General features: G+C 41.5%; 1 non-coding gene across 1 annotated transcript; it reads left to right on the top strand.

Moving 5' to 3' along the window:
• The first annotated feature begins 5,279 nt into the window (after positions 1-5,279).
• TRNAT-UGU lies at positions 5,280-5,352 on the top strand. Its single transcript has one exon. It is a non-coding gene; the product is annotated as a tRNA-Thr (tRNA).
• The last annotated feature ends 8,278 nt before the right edge of the window (positions 5,353-13,630 follow it).

The raw sequence follows: 13,630 nt of genomic DNA, 5'->3' as shown, positions 1-13,630 counted from the left end.
AGGCAGTCCTAAGAGGGAAGTATATTGCAATCCAAGCTTATCTCAAGAAGCAAGAAAGGTACCAAATACACAGCCTAACCTTATACCCATAGGAGCTAGAAAACTAACAGCAAATAAAGCCTAAAGCCATATGAAGAAGGGAAATAATAAAGATTAGAGCAGAAATAAACAATATAGAAACAAACAAGCAAAAAGAGCGAACAGATCAACAAAACTAAGCACTAGGTCTTTGAAAGGATAAACAAAATTGATAACCCCCTAGCTAAACTTCTCAAAAAGAAAAGAGAAAGGACCCAAATGGATAAAATCACACACAAAAAAGAGGAGAGATCACAACCAAACGCCACAGAAACACAAACAAGTACAAGAGAGTACTATGAAAAATTATGCCAACAAACTGGGCAATCTGGAAGAAATAGACAAATTCCTAGAAACTCACAAACTACCAATGCTGAAATAGGACGCAATGGAAAATTTAAAAAGATGCATAACCAGCAAAGAAATTGAATCACTAATCAAAAATCTTCCAACAAACAAGAGTCCTGGGACAGATAGCTTCCCAGGGGAATTCTACCAGACATTTAAAGAAGAGTTCATATCTATTCTTTTCAAACTGTTCCAAAAATAGAAATGGAAAGCTTCTAAACCCGTTGTATGAAGCCAACATTACCTTGATTGCAAAACCAAAGACCCCACTAAAAAATAGAATTACATACCAATTTCCCTGGTGACACTAGATGCAAAAATTCTCAATACAATACTAGCAAATGTAACTCAACAGTACATTAAAAGGGTTATTCACCATGATCAAGTGGGATTTATTCCTGAGCTGCAAGTCTGGTTCAATATTCACAAATCAATCAACGTGATACACCACATTAATAAAGGATAATAACCACATGATCCTGTCAGTAGATGCAGAAAAAGCATTTGACAAAAGACAGAATCCATTCTTGATAAAAACCTTCAACAAAGTGGGGATAGATGGAATATACCTCAACATCATAAAAGTCATATACAATAGATCCACAGCTAATATCACCCTTAATGGGGAAAAACTGAGAGCCTTTCCCCTATGGTCAGGAACAAGACAAGGATGTCCACTCTCACCATTATTATTTAACATAGTACTGGAAGTCTTAACTTCATCAATGAGACAACAAAAAGAAATAAAAGGCATTCGAATCAGCAAGGAAGAAGTCAAACTTTCACTATTTACAGATGGCTTGTTACTCTATGTAGAAAACCCAAAAGACTCCCCCCCCCAAAAACTGCTAGAACTGATATATATGAATTCAGCAAGTCTCAGGATGTGAAATCAATGTGCAGGAATCTGTTGCATTTCTATACACCAATAATGAAGCAGCAGGAAAATAAATCAAGGAATTGATCCCATTTGCAATTGCACCAAAAGCAATAAGATACCTAGGAATAAATTTAACTAAAGAGATAAAAGATCTGTATTCTGAAAACTATAAGATACTTATGAAAGAAACTGACGAGGACACAAAGAAATGGAAAAAAATATTCCATGTTCACAGATTGGAAGAAAAATGTTGTTGAAATCTCTATACTATCCTCAAAGCAATCCACACATTAAATGCAATCCCTAGCAAAATACCACCAGCATTCTTCATGGAACTAGAACAAACAATCCTAAAATTGTTCACAAAAGAGCCCCAATAGCCAAAGCAATCCTGAAAAAGAAAAACAAAACTGGAGGCATCACAATTCCAGATTTCAAGTTATATTACAAACCTTTAGTCATCAAAGCAGTATGGGACTGGCATTAACACAGACACATAGATCAATAGAACAGAATAGAAAACTCAGAAATGGATCCAAAACTATATGGTCAGCTAATCTTTGACAGAGCAGGAAAGAATATCCAATGGGAAAAAGTCTCTCAACAAATGGTATTAGGAAAACTGGATGGGGATCCACAGAAGAATGAAACTGGACCATGTTCTTACACCATACACAAAAATAAATTCCAAATGTGTGAAGTTCCTAAATGTGAGATAGGAAACCATTAAAATCCTAGAGAAGAACACAGGCGGCAACCTCTTTGACCTCAGCTGGAACAACTTCTTACTAGACATGTCTCTGGAGGCCAGGGAAACAAAAAACAAATGTGAACTATTGGGACTTCATCAAGACAAAAAGCTTCTGCACAGCAAATGAAACAATCAACAAAGTTAAAAGGCATTCTACAGAATGGGAGAAGATACTTACAAATGACATATCTGATAATGGATTAGTATCCAAAATCTATAAAGAAGTTGTCAAACTCAACACCCACAAAACAATCCAAAGAAGAAATAGGCAGAAGACATGAATAGACACTTTTCCAAAGAAGACATCCAGATGGCTAAAAGACACATGAAAAGATGCTCAAAATCTCTCAACATCAGGGAAATAGAAGTCAAAACCACAGTGAGATACCACTTCATACCTGTCAGAAGGGCTAAAATCAACAACACAAGAAACAACAGGTGTTGGTGAGGATGCAGAGAAAGGGGAGCCCTCTTGTACCGCTGGTGGGAATGCAAACTGGTGCAGCTGCTCTGGAGAACAGTCCGGAGGTTTCTCAAAAAATTAAAAATAGAACTATCCTATGATCCAGCAATTGTAGTTTCAGGTATTTCCCCAAAGGATACAAAGATACAGATTCAAAGGAGGTACATTCACCCTAATGTTTATAACAGCATTATTGACAATAGTCAAACTATGGATAGAGCCCAAATATCCATTGTTGGATAAATTGATAAAGAAGATGTGGCATATATATATATATATATGTATATTCATATATATATATTCTTATACACACACGCACACACACACACAAGAATATTACTCAGCCATCACAAAGAATGAAATCTTGCCATTTGCAATGACACAAATGGAACTAGAATTTATTATGGTAAGTGAAATGAGCCAATCAGAGAAAGACACATACCATATGATTTCACTCATATGTGGAATTTAAGAAACAAAACAGACGAACATATAGGAAGGCGGGGGGGAAGAGGAGAGAGGGAAACAAACCACAAGAGACTCTTAACAAACTGAGGGTTAATAGAGGGAGGTCAGTGGGAGATGGGCTAGATGGGTGACGGGCATTAAAGAGGGTACTCGTTGTGATAAGCACTGGGTGTTGTACCTAAGTGATGAATCACTGAATTCTCCTCCTGAAACCAATATTGCACTGTATGTTAACTAACTAAAATTTAAATGAAAAGTAATGAAGTTGATCTGCAGGAAGGCAAGCGGAAGCAGGGAGACGAGTTGAGCCTTTTGCCAGAATCTAGCTGAGACCTAATGGGGACTTGAGCTGAGCAGGATGGACGAGCTGGAAATAGCCTGGTGGACGATATGGAGGGATTCCCTGCTGAAGGATAGCGTGTGCAAGGCAGAGAGGCAGGGGGGCGAGGACAGGGTATACTGGGTTCACATTGGTTTGCAATGGCTGCAGTATTGGGTGCACATTGCGTAGCAGGAAGAAATGTAAGATAAGAAGGACGATCTCTATTTCATAGAGCTGATGCAGGGACAGCTTGAGAAAACAAGCCACTTCCCCTCTCTGTGCCTGTTTCCTTCTCAGTAAAATGGAGAGTGGTGTCACGAGGCAATCACTGAGACACTTTCCGTTCTGTGATTCTCCTGCAACCCAGGAGGTGAAACCTGATTGAAGAGTCTTGTTTCTGTGGCATCGGCAATGCTGGGGCTTCACCATGTGGGTGTTTATGGCTTAGGTGCTGGGAACGTGCTTTTAGAAGTCAGAATAATAAGTGGAAAATGGAAATAGACATTGGATATCACCAAGCGTTGAAAGCCCCTTTTAATGGGCTATACAAAACAAATTGTTACAGGAGACACCTGGCCCAGGCTATTTACTTCCTGTTTCCCCATTCTTGTCAGAGCCAAATTTCTCATGAGTGAAGTAGCCGTCTCCTTACTGTCCTGAACACCCAGAAAGCCCTTCTGTAGAAAACAGCAGAGGCCACCATATAATAATGATTACTGATCTGTGTTTCTGTTTTATTTTTTTTTATTTTTATTTAAAAAAAAAATTTTTTTTTCAACGTTTATTTATTTTTGGGACAGAGAGAGACAGAGCATGAACGGGGGAGGGGCAGAGAGAGAGGGAGACACAGAATCAGAAACAGGCTCCAGGTTCTGAGCCATCAGCCCAGAGCCCGACGTGGGGCTCGAACTCACGGACCGCGAGATCATGACCTGGCTGAAGTCAGAGGCTTAACCAACTGCGCCACCCAGGCGCCCCTGTGTTTCTGTTTTAAAAGGCTGTTTGAGAACAATCGTACTCTGTGCCTGACGCGGATCCGAGCAGTTCATTTGCGTCAAAGCTCCTGCGAGCTGCACAAGTTGGTCCTAGTTTCCTATTTTACACATGGGAAAAGTGAGGACCAAAAAGGTAAGTAATTGCTTGAGGCCACCGTAGCCTTTCTACAGTCTCAGCAGAAAACACACTGGACCCAGCCTTCAGGGACTGGGCTCTGCCATTTGACAAGGTATGCCCTTGACTTTCAAGTCACTTGATAGTTGTTCTTGCTTGATTTCCTCATCTGTGAAATGGGGATAATTATAGCACCTCAACGAGCTGTGTGAGCATCGAGACACGTTGTGTAAGGAATCTGGTACAATAAACATGGGTGCTCCCCACACATAAAGATGTTTTGTAGACTGCTTGCTGTTATCCAAAGATTGAATGTGACCTCCCTGAGTATTTCTAGGCAATTAACTTGCTTTTGTACAAAAATCATATTTAATGTGAAGATATTTGTAGCATGAGAGAATTCCTACGGTTCTTGGATTTCTGTATGAGTGTGGAGGGAGGTGTTGAGGTAAATATTTCCTCTGCAGATTAGAAAACAGTGAGTCAGGAATTTGAACAAGTTGATATTAATTTCAGGCAATATTTTCTTCTGTTGTATGAAGCCAACATGGAAGAAATAAACCAAATATTTATTAAGTGCTCGGCCATGTTCTAGGTCCTTTGGGAGAAGAGGCGGGGTCCAGAGATGAGCCACACTCTTGATTTTCTCAAGGAGCCTGCTGTCTACCATCTACTATGCTGCCTAGATGGGATGGGTTTCTGCTGGAGGCAGAAGCTGCTCTCACAGCAAAATCTGGTGTGTGTGTGTGTGTGTGTGTGTGTGTGTGTGTGTGTGTGTATGAGAGAGAGAGAGAGAAAAAAAAAAGGATACAGAGAATTATTTTCAGGTTAATCATGTTAATCAAAAGGTCTTGGGGTAGGCTCCATAGCTCAGTGGTTAGAGCACTGGTCTTGTAAACCAGGGATTGTGAGTTCAATCCTCACTGGGGCCTCTTGTTGACTTCTGCTTTGAGGTGCCTGGGTTCAGTTAAACATCCAACTTCAGCTCAGGTCATGATCTTGTGGTTCGTGGGTTCAGCCCCGGATTGAGCTCTGTGCTGAGAGCTCCCAGCCTGGAGCCTGCTTCAGATTCTGTGTCTCCCTCTCTCTCTGCCCCTCCCCTGCTTGCGCTCTGTCTCTCTCTATCTCTGTCTCTGTCTCTCTCTCAAAAATAAATTAACATTAAAAAATAATTAAAAAAAAAGTTCTTGTGGGCGCCTGGGTGTCTCAGTTGGTTAAGGATCTGACTTTTTATTTTGGCTCAGGTCATGAGCTCACAGTTGGTAGGATTGAGCCTCATGATGGGCTCTGTACTGACAGTGTGGAGCTTGCTTGGGGTTATCTCTCTCTCCTTCTCACTCTACCCCTTCCATGCACGTGGTCAATAAACAAACAAACAAACAAACAAACAAACAAACAAACAAACTTAAAATAAAATGTCTTGGATTAAATAATGTTGAAAAACTCTGGCCTAGACAGAAAGATCCATGAAAGAAGAAATGAATCAGGGAGTTGGTGAGCAGTCACAACTAGCTTTTATGTAGACAATGTGTGGGTAACCAAATATTCATCGGGGGGCTCCTGGATGTAGACCAGGCTGCCCAAACGCCTTACTGCCTTATGCCTCCTTTTAGTAACTAATATTTCATAACATGTTCTTTACTTTACCAGAAATATAACACAACCCATCCACAACATGATTTTCAAAACAAATCAATGTGATGCCTCAACATAACCAAGGAACAAGTAAAAGGAACTTAAGATAAAGTAATATGTATCATATTTTAGCATGTGAATGCTCAGATATGACTACAGGAGAGAGATCGTGAACGGATCACATGATTTGTACCCCCAAACTCCTCGTGGACACATCTGGGGCCTCGGTGCTGGCTGTTGCTGGGCACCTGTGTTCCTCCGCGTGGCTTTTCTCTCCATGCCTCATCTCACCATTTTGTGGTTTAGCCAACCTTACACATGGCAGCTGGCTTCCAAGATGGTGAAACAGAAGCATCAAGACTTTCAAACTCTAGGCTTTGCAGTCACACAGCATCACTTCTGCTGTGTTCTTTCCATCAAAGCAAGGCACAGGGCCAGCCTAAACTATTCAAGGAGTGGGTGGGTGGGAAATAGACTCCTTCTTTACAGGAGGAGTGGAAAAGTCATGTTGCAAATGGGCATGTGGGATAAAAGATGATTGTTGCCATTTGTGGAAACAACCTACCTCAGAAGAAGAGCCCTGAGAAGTAAAAATAAAAAGAATTAATCTATTTATTGCATTCTTCCTATATGCCTGGCCCTGTGCTAAGGCTTTACGTGTACATGCTAAGTACATCTTCGAGCAACCCCACAAGGTAGACATTATTATTATCTCTACTTTACAGATAAGAGAATTGACATTCAGAGAGGTAAAGCAACTATGGCCTCACAGTCAGTAAGGATCTGAGACGGGGTTCAGACCCATCTCGGTCTGACTCCAAAACCAGTGGTCTTGTCTGTGCTTCATGCAGCAGCTACTTAGAGAAGAGAGAAATATGCCTTCTGAAGACAGTCATGGGGTTGGCTTGAATATTTGTATTTGGATGGATCCAGGGACTGGGTACAAAAGATGTTTGATCCCCTGATAGTCAGCAGAGGACCACAGCTGTTCACTTGATGCTTTTTAGTTGATGGGGATGGGAGATAAGTCCAAGCGTTGGCCTGTGCACTCATTCCCACATAGTGGGTTAAAAAGGCATTGTAATGTTGCAAGCCTGTGTGTTTCAGTGCCTGTAAGATGTTCAGGTATGCACCTGTACAAAAAATGTGTGGTTTTGGAGTGCCAGTCGATTGAAAGATGGCCGTATCAGTCATGCGCAGAAGATGATTCCTAGTAACCTGGAGGACAGTGCCAGATGATGGATGAGACACGTGTTTCCTGGTGGGACAGAACTGCTAGGAACTGTTCATGGCGAGGCATAATTTCCATGCACGGATGGAACAATAGAAAGCATCCCTGATCCTTTTGATCTTTGTTCCTCATCAAACAACGTTAATCTTTCTGGGGGTATAAGACTCAAGTCACAGTTGGTGTTTGTTATTTGACTTGATTCAAAAACCATAGTAGTCTCTTTGTAAACCATATCAGTTTGAGGTGATCCTTAACTCAGCAATTCTCACAAGGTTCTGTTTAAGGCATACAGAATCCCCCTAACATCACAGTGTGGAAGCTGATTCTGCTTTTTCTTCCACCTGTATTGTGGCCTGGATGTGTGGAAGGTCTTTCTGGAAAAGCTTCGATAGCCCTGTAGCCTAAGAGTTTATTCATCCACTCATTCATTCACTCACTCAGCTGATATTTTTGGAAGCCTCTAGCTACGTTGTTCTAAACACTGGGGATATAGTAATAAACAAAAGGATATGGAGTTACTAGTCTCATGGAACTTATATTCTAGTTGAAGGGATGGGGTCCTGACATTATATACTATTTCAGATAGGGATAGGTGCTCAGAAGAAAAATAAAACCAAAGAAGAGGACACAGAGTGATAGTGCAAAGCTATTTTGGACAGGTTATTTAGGGGAATCGCCTCTACTATACTAACATTGGAGTATAGCTCTCTGTGAAATGGAGGAGACAGCTAAGAAGATGTCAGGAGGAAGAGATCCCCAAGCATGGAGAGCAGTCAGGACAAATTCCTGGAGGTAGACATGTGCTTGGATGGGTCAGGAACAACCAGAAGGTTCATGTGGCAGGAGCAGAGTAAGAGAGGAGACACTGGTAGGAGATGAGGTCAGACAGGGAGGGAGCCAGCCTGGAACACCAAGGGCCTTTCAGGACCGGGTAATGACTCCTAATTTTATTCTGAGTGATATGAAAATCTGTTGGAGAGTTTTGAACAGAAGAGAGGAATAATTTGACTTATAATTTTAAAGGTTATTCTGGTTCATATATGGGAAACAGAATATAAGGAGGCAAGAACAGAAATAGGGAGGGTAGTTGACTAGTTCAAAGACTGTTGCAACAATAATTCATAAAAGGAATTATGGCAGCTTGGATTCAGGTGGTAATGGAAAGTTGTAAGAAGTGGTCTGATTATAAGTATTCTTCAAAATTAAGGTCAACAGGGATTTGTTGAAAACAAAGTGTGGGATGGGAGTGAAGAATGACTCCAACTTCGACCTGAAAAACCGCAGGGATGGAGCTGCCATTTATGCAGATGGGAAAGACTATGGGAAGAGCAGTTATGGAGAAAAAGAGAAGGAGCCCAGTTTTAAAAATGTGAAGTTTGAGATGCCTATGAGATATGTAACAGAATATTTTAAATTAGAAGTTGAATGTGGGAGTTTAGAGTTCAGGAGACATGTCCAGGTTAGTGATGAGTATTTGCATAGAATCAGCATATAAATTGAAAGCCATGGATTGGATAAGTTGACGTATCCAAAAAAGTCAGTGTAGAAAAATAAGAACAGAGATCCAAGGAATAGGTCTTTGAGCACTCCAACATTCGTAAGTTGGGAAAAAGAGGAGGTGCCAGTAAATGAGCCAAAGAAGGAGTGGCCAGTATGCTAGGAGAAGAACCAAGTGATGTCCTGAAGGCAAGTGAAGGAATATCAAGGAGGAGGAAGTGGTCAGTCATGTCAAATGAAGCTGATAGGTTGAGTCTGGTAAGAACTGAGAACTGGTTTGGTTAGGACATGACATTGAGAGCCTCCTGGAGGATGTTTGAGAGAAAATGGAAAGAGAATGTGGAGACAACATGGACCACTCTCAGGAAGAGTTTTTCTGTGAAATAAATGGACAACAGCTGGAAGAGGTTGATGGGGGACATTATATCGTATTTGTTTGCCACTGATGATGACCCAGAAGGAGAAATGATCAATGATGGAAGATATGGGGGAGATTTGCTGGACAGGTTCCTTGAGTTGGCAAAATGGGATAGGAGCTAGTGGGCATGCGAAAGGATTGGCCGTAGATGGGAGCCTGCCATTATCATATGGGAGGAGATGTCGTATGTATGGTTCAGGTGCATTCAGTGCCTGATTCGTGTGGGAACATGTGGAAGTTCTCTTCTGATTGCTCTACTATCTCAATTAAATAAGATGCAAGGCCATTGGCTAAGAATAGGAAGTAGGAAAAGATGAAAGAACTTTGAGCAGAGATAAGAAGGTAAGAAACAGGCAGCCAAGAAGGTGAGAGAAATGTTTGAATAGGGGCATGTGATACATTTCATGAACAGCAGTGCAGACTCTTAGGAGGTTAATACTTGGGAATTCAAAGTGGAACCACCCATGTGCTGGTGTGTTTTCCTCCAGCCATGTTTGCAGCCCCCAACAAGGTTGAGAATTGGTTTTCAGCATGGACTTCTGTTTGTTTGTTTGTTGGTTTGTGTTTTGTTTTTCCCCATGCAAGAGTCGAGAGGAGAAAAGTTGACAGTCTGTGTAGAGGACTGATGACAGTGATAGGCTGTGGAGTTTTATGTGAACAAAAACAAAAGGGTGTGGAGTGAGGAACAATAAATCCAGGGATTTTCAGTCTGGTTGGGGTTGAAGGATTGTTGGAATGTGAGCAGAACAGGACAAAGCTGGAGGTAGAGTTGGCAGTAAGTGTGGGATTCTTATAGTCAATATTTTAGAGGGACAGCAGTAGAGTGTGGTGATCTGGGATCTGACATGTAATAGGGTTAGGAGAGGGGATGAAGGACACAATTTTTGTGTGAAAGGAAGTCAAAGAATTGAGAAGCTAGAATGTTGGATGGGTCACCTGTGTTGATATTGAAAGTACCAACCTGAAACTCTCTATATTGCCACTTACTAGGGTGATTCCCTAAACACTCAATTCTTAGGGAAGATTTGTTGAATGAAAGGTTGTTCCACAATGACAAACAAGTTGCAACTAGTTTCTCATGTGCACAGGTAAGGTAGAAATAAATAGATCTATTTCACAGTGAGCCAAAGTGAGGATACTAATCTCTAAAAATAGAGTATAGCAAATTAGCTCTTTGGGGGAATTACTTGGCCAATTCTCTTTCCCTGGACACTGTGAACACTTAGCTTCCCAGAGCACTAACATAATGAATTCATATAATACCAACAAGCATTCATATCTTTAAAAATGTTTCTGTTTCTATATAATTAGGTCTTAGGAAAGGAGACAAACATAAGCAGAGGGTTTTGTGTACAGAGAAGGTGATGAAAGGGGAAAGAGTCAATGGAATTTGTATTTTTCCTCATCATTATGATGGTCCCTAGAGCTTAGCATTTTTTTCTTTTTGGTTCCAATTAAAAGTGAGAGCTTTGTGGGGCGCCTGGGTGGCTCAGTGGATTAAGCATCCGACTTCAGCTCAGGTCATGATCTCACAGTTTGTGAGTTCGAGCCTCGTGTCGGGCTCTGTGCTGACAGCTCAGAGCCTGGAGCCTGTTTCGGATTCCGTGTCTCCCTCTCTCTCTGCCCCTCCCCAGCTCGCACTCTGTCTCTCTCTCTCTCTCTCTCTCTCTCTCTCTCTCTCTCTCTCTGTCAAAAATAAATAAACATTAAAAAAAATTAAAAAAAAAGTGAGAGCTCTGAGGCTGACCTTCCCTTAGAAATAGTGAGTACTGTGAGAACACGTTTCTATATTTATACTGATAAATGGATGGAGTTCCCAACCTTTCAGGGTTGGCTTATTTGATAGGTGAAAAGTATTTTCCCATGGAAGTAATTTTACATATGGAAGTCAGGTTCCTAGGCACGTCTTTTTAATCATAATGAACACAAAATAAAGGTATTATTGTGTTTTGTCTTAATAAAGAGGGCTGTAACATTTTATGATACAAGGTTAATATAATTGGAGGGAAGATAGCCTCTCTTTTCCTTTGGATCTAGCTTAGCCAATACATAATTGCACCAATATCTCTTTCCTTTTAAGGAAAAATTGGGGTCCAGTGTGAAGTGTTGAAAATGATTCTTGCATTTGGCCAACATCTTAATTTCCCCTAGAAATAGTATCTACTGAGAAATATAGGGGGAGGAATGGGGTAAGTCATTGCCATAGCCTATTTTGGCCTCGAGTTCAAGCATCATCCAATAATCAAGCTCCACCAGTAATAAAGCAGACATTGTATTTTAATTCCTACCTAGCTCCCGTGTCTACATTCCAACTGGATCAGAATCTTTAGGAGAGAATAAAGTGATATATTGGTATCCTCAAACCTCAGTGATATATAACACCAGGCCAAGATGCACTTGGGTGATGCACTTCATGGATGCAAGTGAAGGCCGACTTGTCCACCAACTTCATTAGATGCTTGTCTACCCTCCACTGTTTGAGAGTTTTTCCATGCCTTTGGCCCATGCCCTCCTCTGCTCCTCTTTCAGACCCTTCTCCCACCATGATGGTCATGTCGTTGAAGGGGATATCTGGTGTGATTTAAACAGCTCTGGTCAAAGGCTTCCCACCTTGTCACCATTCAGCCTGTCTGCTATGCACTCATCTATTCTTTGTTGGAAGGCCGTGGGGCTCATGGGAAAGACAGCACTTTGGGATAGACAATTTGATTTTAACTTGGGTGTACTATCTACTTGGTTTGGAACCTTGGGGAACTTAATTAGCTGCCTGAGACTTGGTTTCCTCACATGTAAAATCAAAGAGGACAACTAGTGCCCGACTTGAGGCATTGCTGTGTGGATTAAATGTTCTCACCATGTGTATGTAGTGCTGTGTCTGCACAAGTAGGTATATTAGCAAGGCTATTGGCTCCTTCTTATTAACTTTAAGGGTAGCAGTTACCTCCGGTTTATAAAATGAGACAGCGGAGACTCTGAGTGGGTAGGTAAACTGCAGAGCTGGGATTCACACCCAGGCTGGTCATACTCCCATTATATTACATGTTTAGTCCCCTCTCAGAGGGCCCTTCATGTCACCTGTGAGGATGGAGTAGTAACTGAGGTTGGGCTGGTGTTGTCCATAGAGCACTCCCAGAATGCCCCTGTCGGACAGCAGGAAGGTGCCTGTTAAGATACCGTGGAATGGGTACCCACTCCAGGCTCTTCTCACGAGTAGTCGTGACTTTCGGTGATAAAGTTTTTACAAAGAAATTATGCCACTTTCCTCCTTTCTGAGATACCACTAGGCCACAAATAGCCATGGCTATTTTCCAAACAACAATTAGAAAAAGCCACACTGCGTGGAATACCCAATCCGAGAATCTCAGCCTGATTAGAAATGACTGTAAAAACTAAAAAGCAGTATAATAGTAAAAAAAAAAAAATGCGAGAGATGTGTGAGACACAACTTTGCCTTTTAACAATTGGAAATGAAATAGAACTTATAAAGACAAAGATAAAGATGTGGTTCCTTGTGTGGAGGGAAAACAACCAATCTCCTGAGGCTCATTGATCTGAGTACGAGAAACTGTCATCACACACCTGGCATGGCCCCTTCAATCGCCGACAAAACATACAGGGGGAATTACTAAGGCTTCGGAAGGTTCTGGGCCACAAGTAACTTCCGGATGAGAAAGTCGGTATTGGAAATATTTTTCTGTGTAAAAGTTCAAAAAGTTGACCAAATCTCTCCCTCAAAGGATTAAGCTGTCTTCCAAGAATTTGTTGTACTTACCATAGAGACAGGTGGGGTGACAAAGTAATGGAACAAGAGAATGAAAATGGCTGAAGGAGAGCATCAGATGGAGAGATGCACAAAAGGAGGAAAGAGATCTATGCCAAGGGCGACATAGATGTTATCTATTACAAGGAAAAAGAAAACAGCATGTTCTGGGGTGGCTTCCGGCCAACTCTACGAACTTTATTGGCTTTTTTTCATCAGAAACTCTGGGGAAAGACGTAATCATTTTTCAATTGGAATTTGATTCCTTGGTAGCTGTGTAGGTGGGAAATAACTCTGGATTGCTGTGCCGGTCTTCTGTGTTCCAGGTACACTCATGCCTCATTCCTGTATTGCAGCCATCTGTTGGTAATAAATCTCTGTGTGGTTGCCATCTGCGGGCGGGGACAGAGAGTGACATGCTTCTTTATTCAGGGAACTTTGCGTATAGTTTTAGTTCTTTTTTTTAAATTTTTTTTCATGTTTATTTATTTTTGAGAGAGAGACAGAGCATGAGCAGGTGAGGGGCAGAGAGAGAGAGGGAGACACAGAATCCGAAGCAGGCTCCAGGCTCCATGCTGTCAGCACAGAGCCCGATGTGGGGCATGAACTCACGAACGATGAGATCATGACCTGAGCCGAAGTCAGACGCTTAACTGACTGAGCCACCCA

Source organism: Felis catus, chromosome B1 (assembly GCF_018350175.1).
Source record: "Felis catus isolate Fca126 chromosome B1, F.catus_Fca126_mat1.0, whole genome shotgun sequence".
Lineage (NCBI taxonomy): Eukaryota > Metazoa > Chordata > Mammalia > Carnivora > Felidae > Felis > Felis catus.
This window is presented reverse-complemented; position numbering and strand designations above follow the sequence as displayed.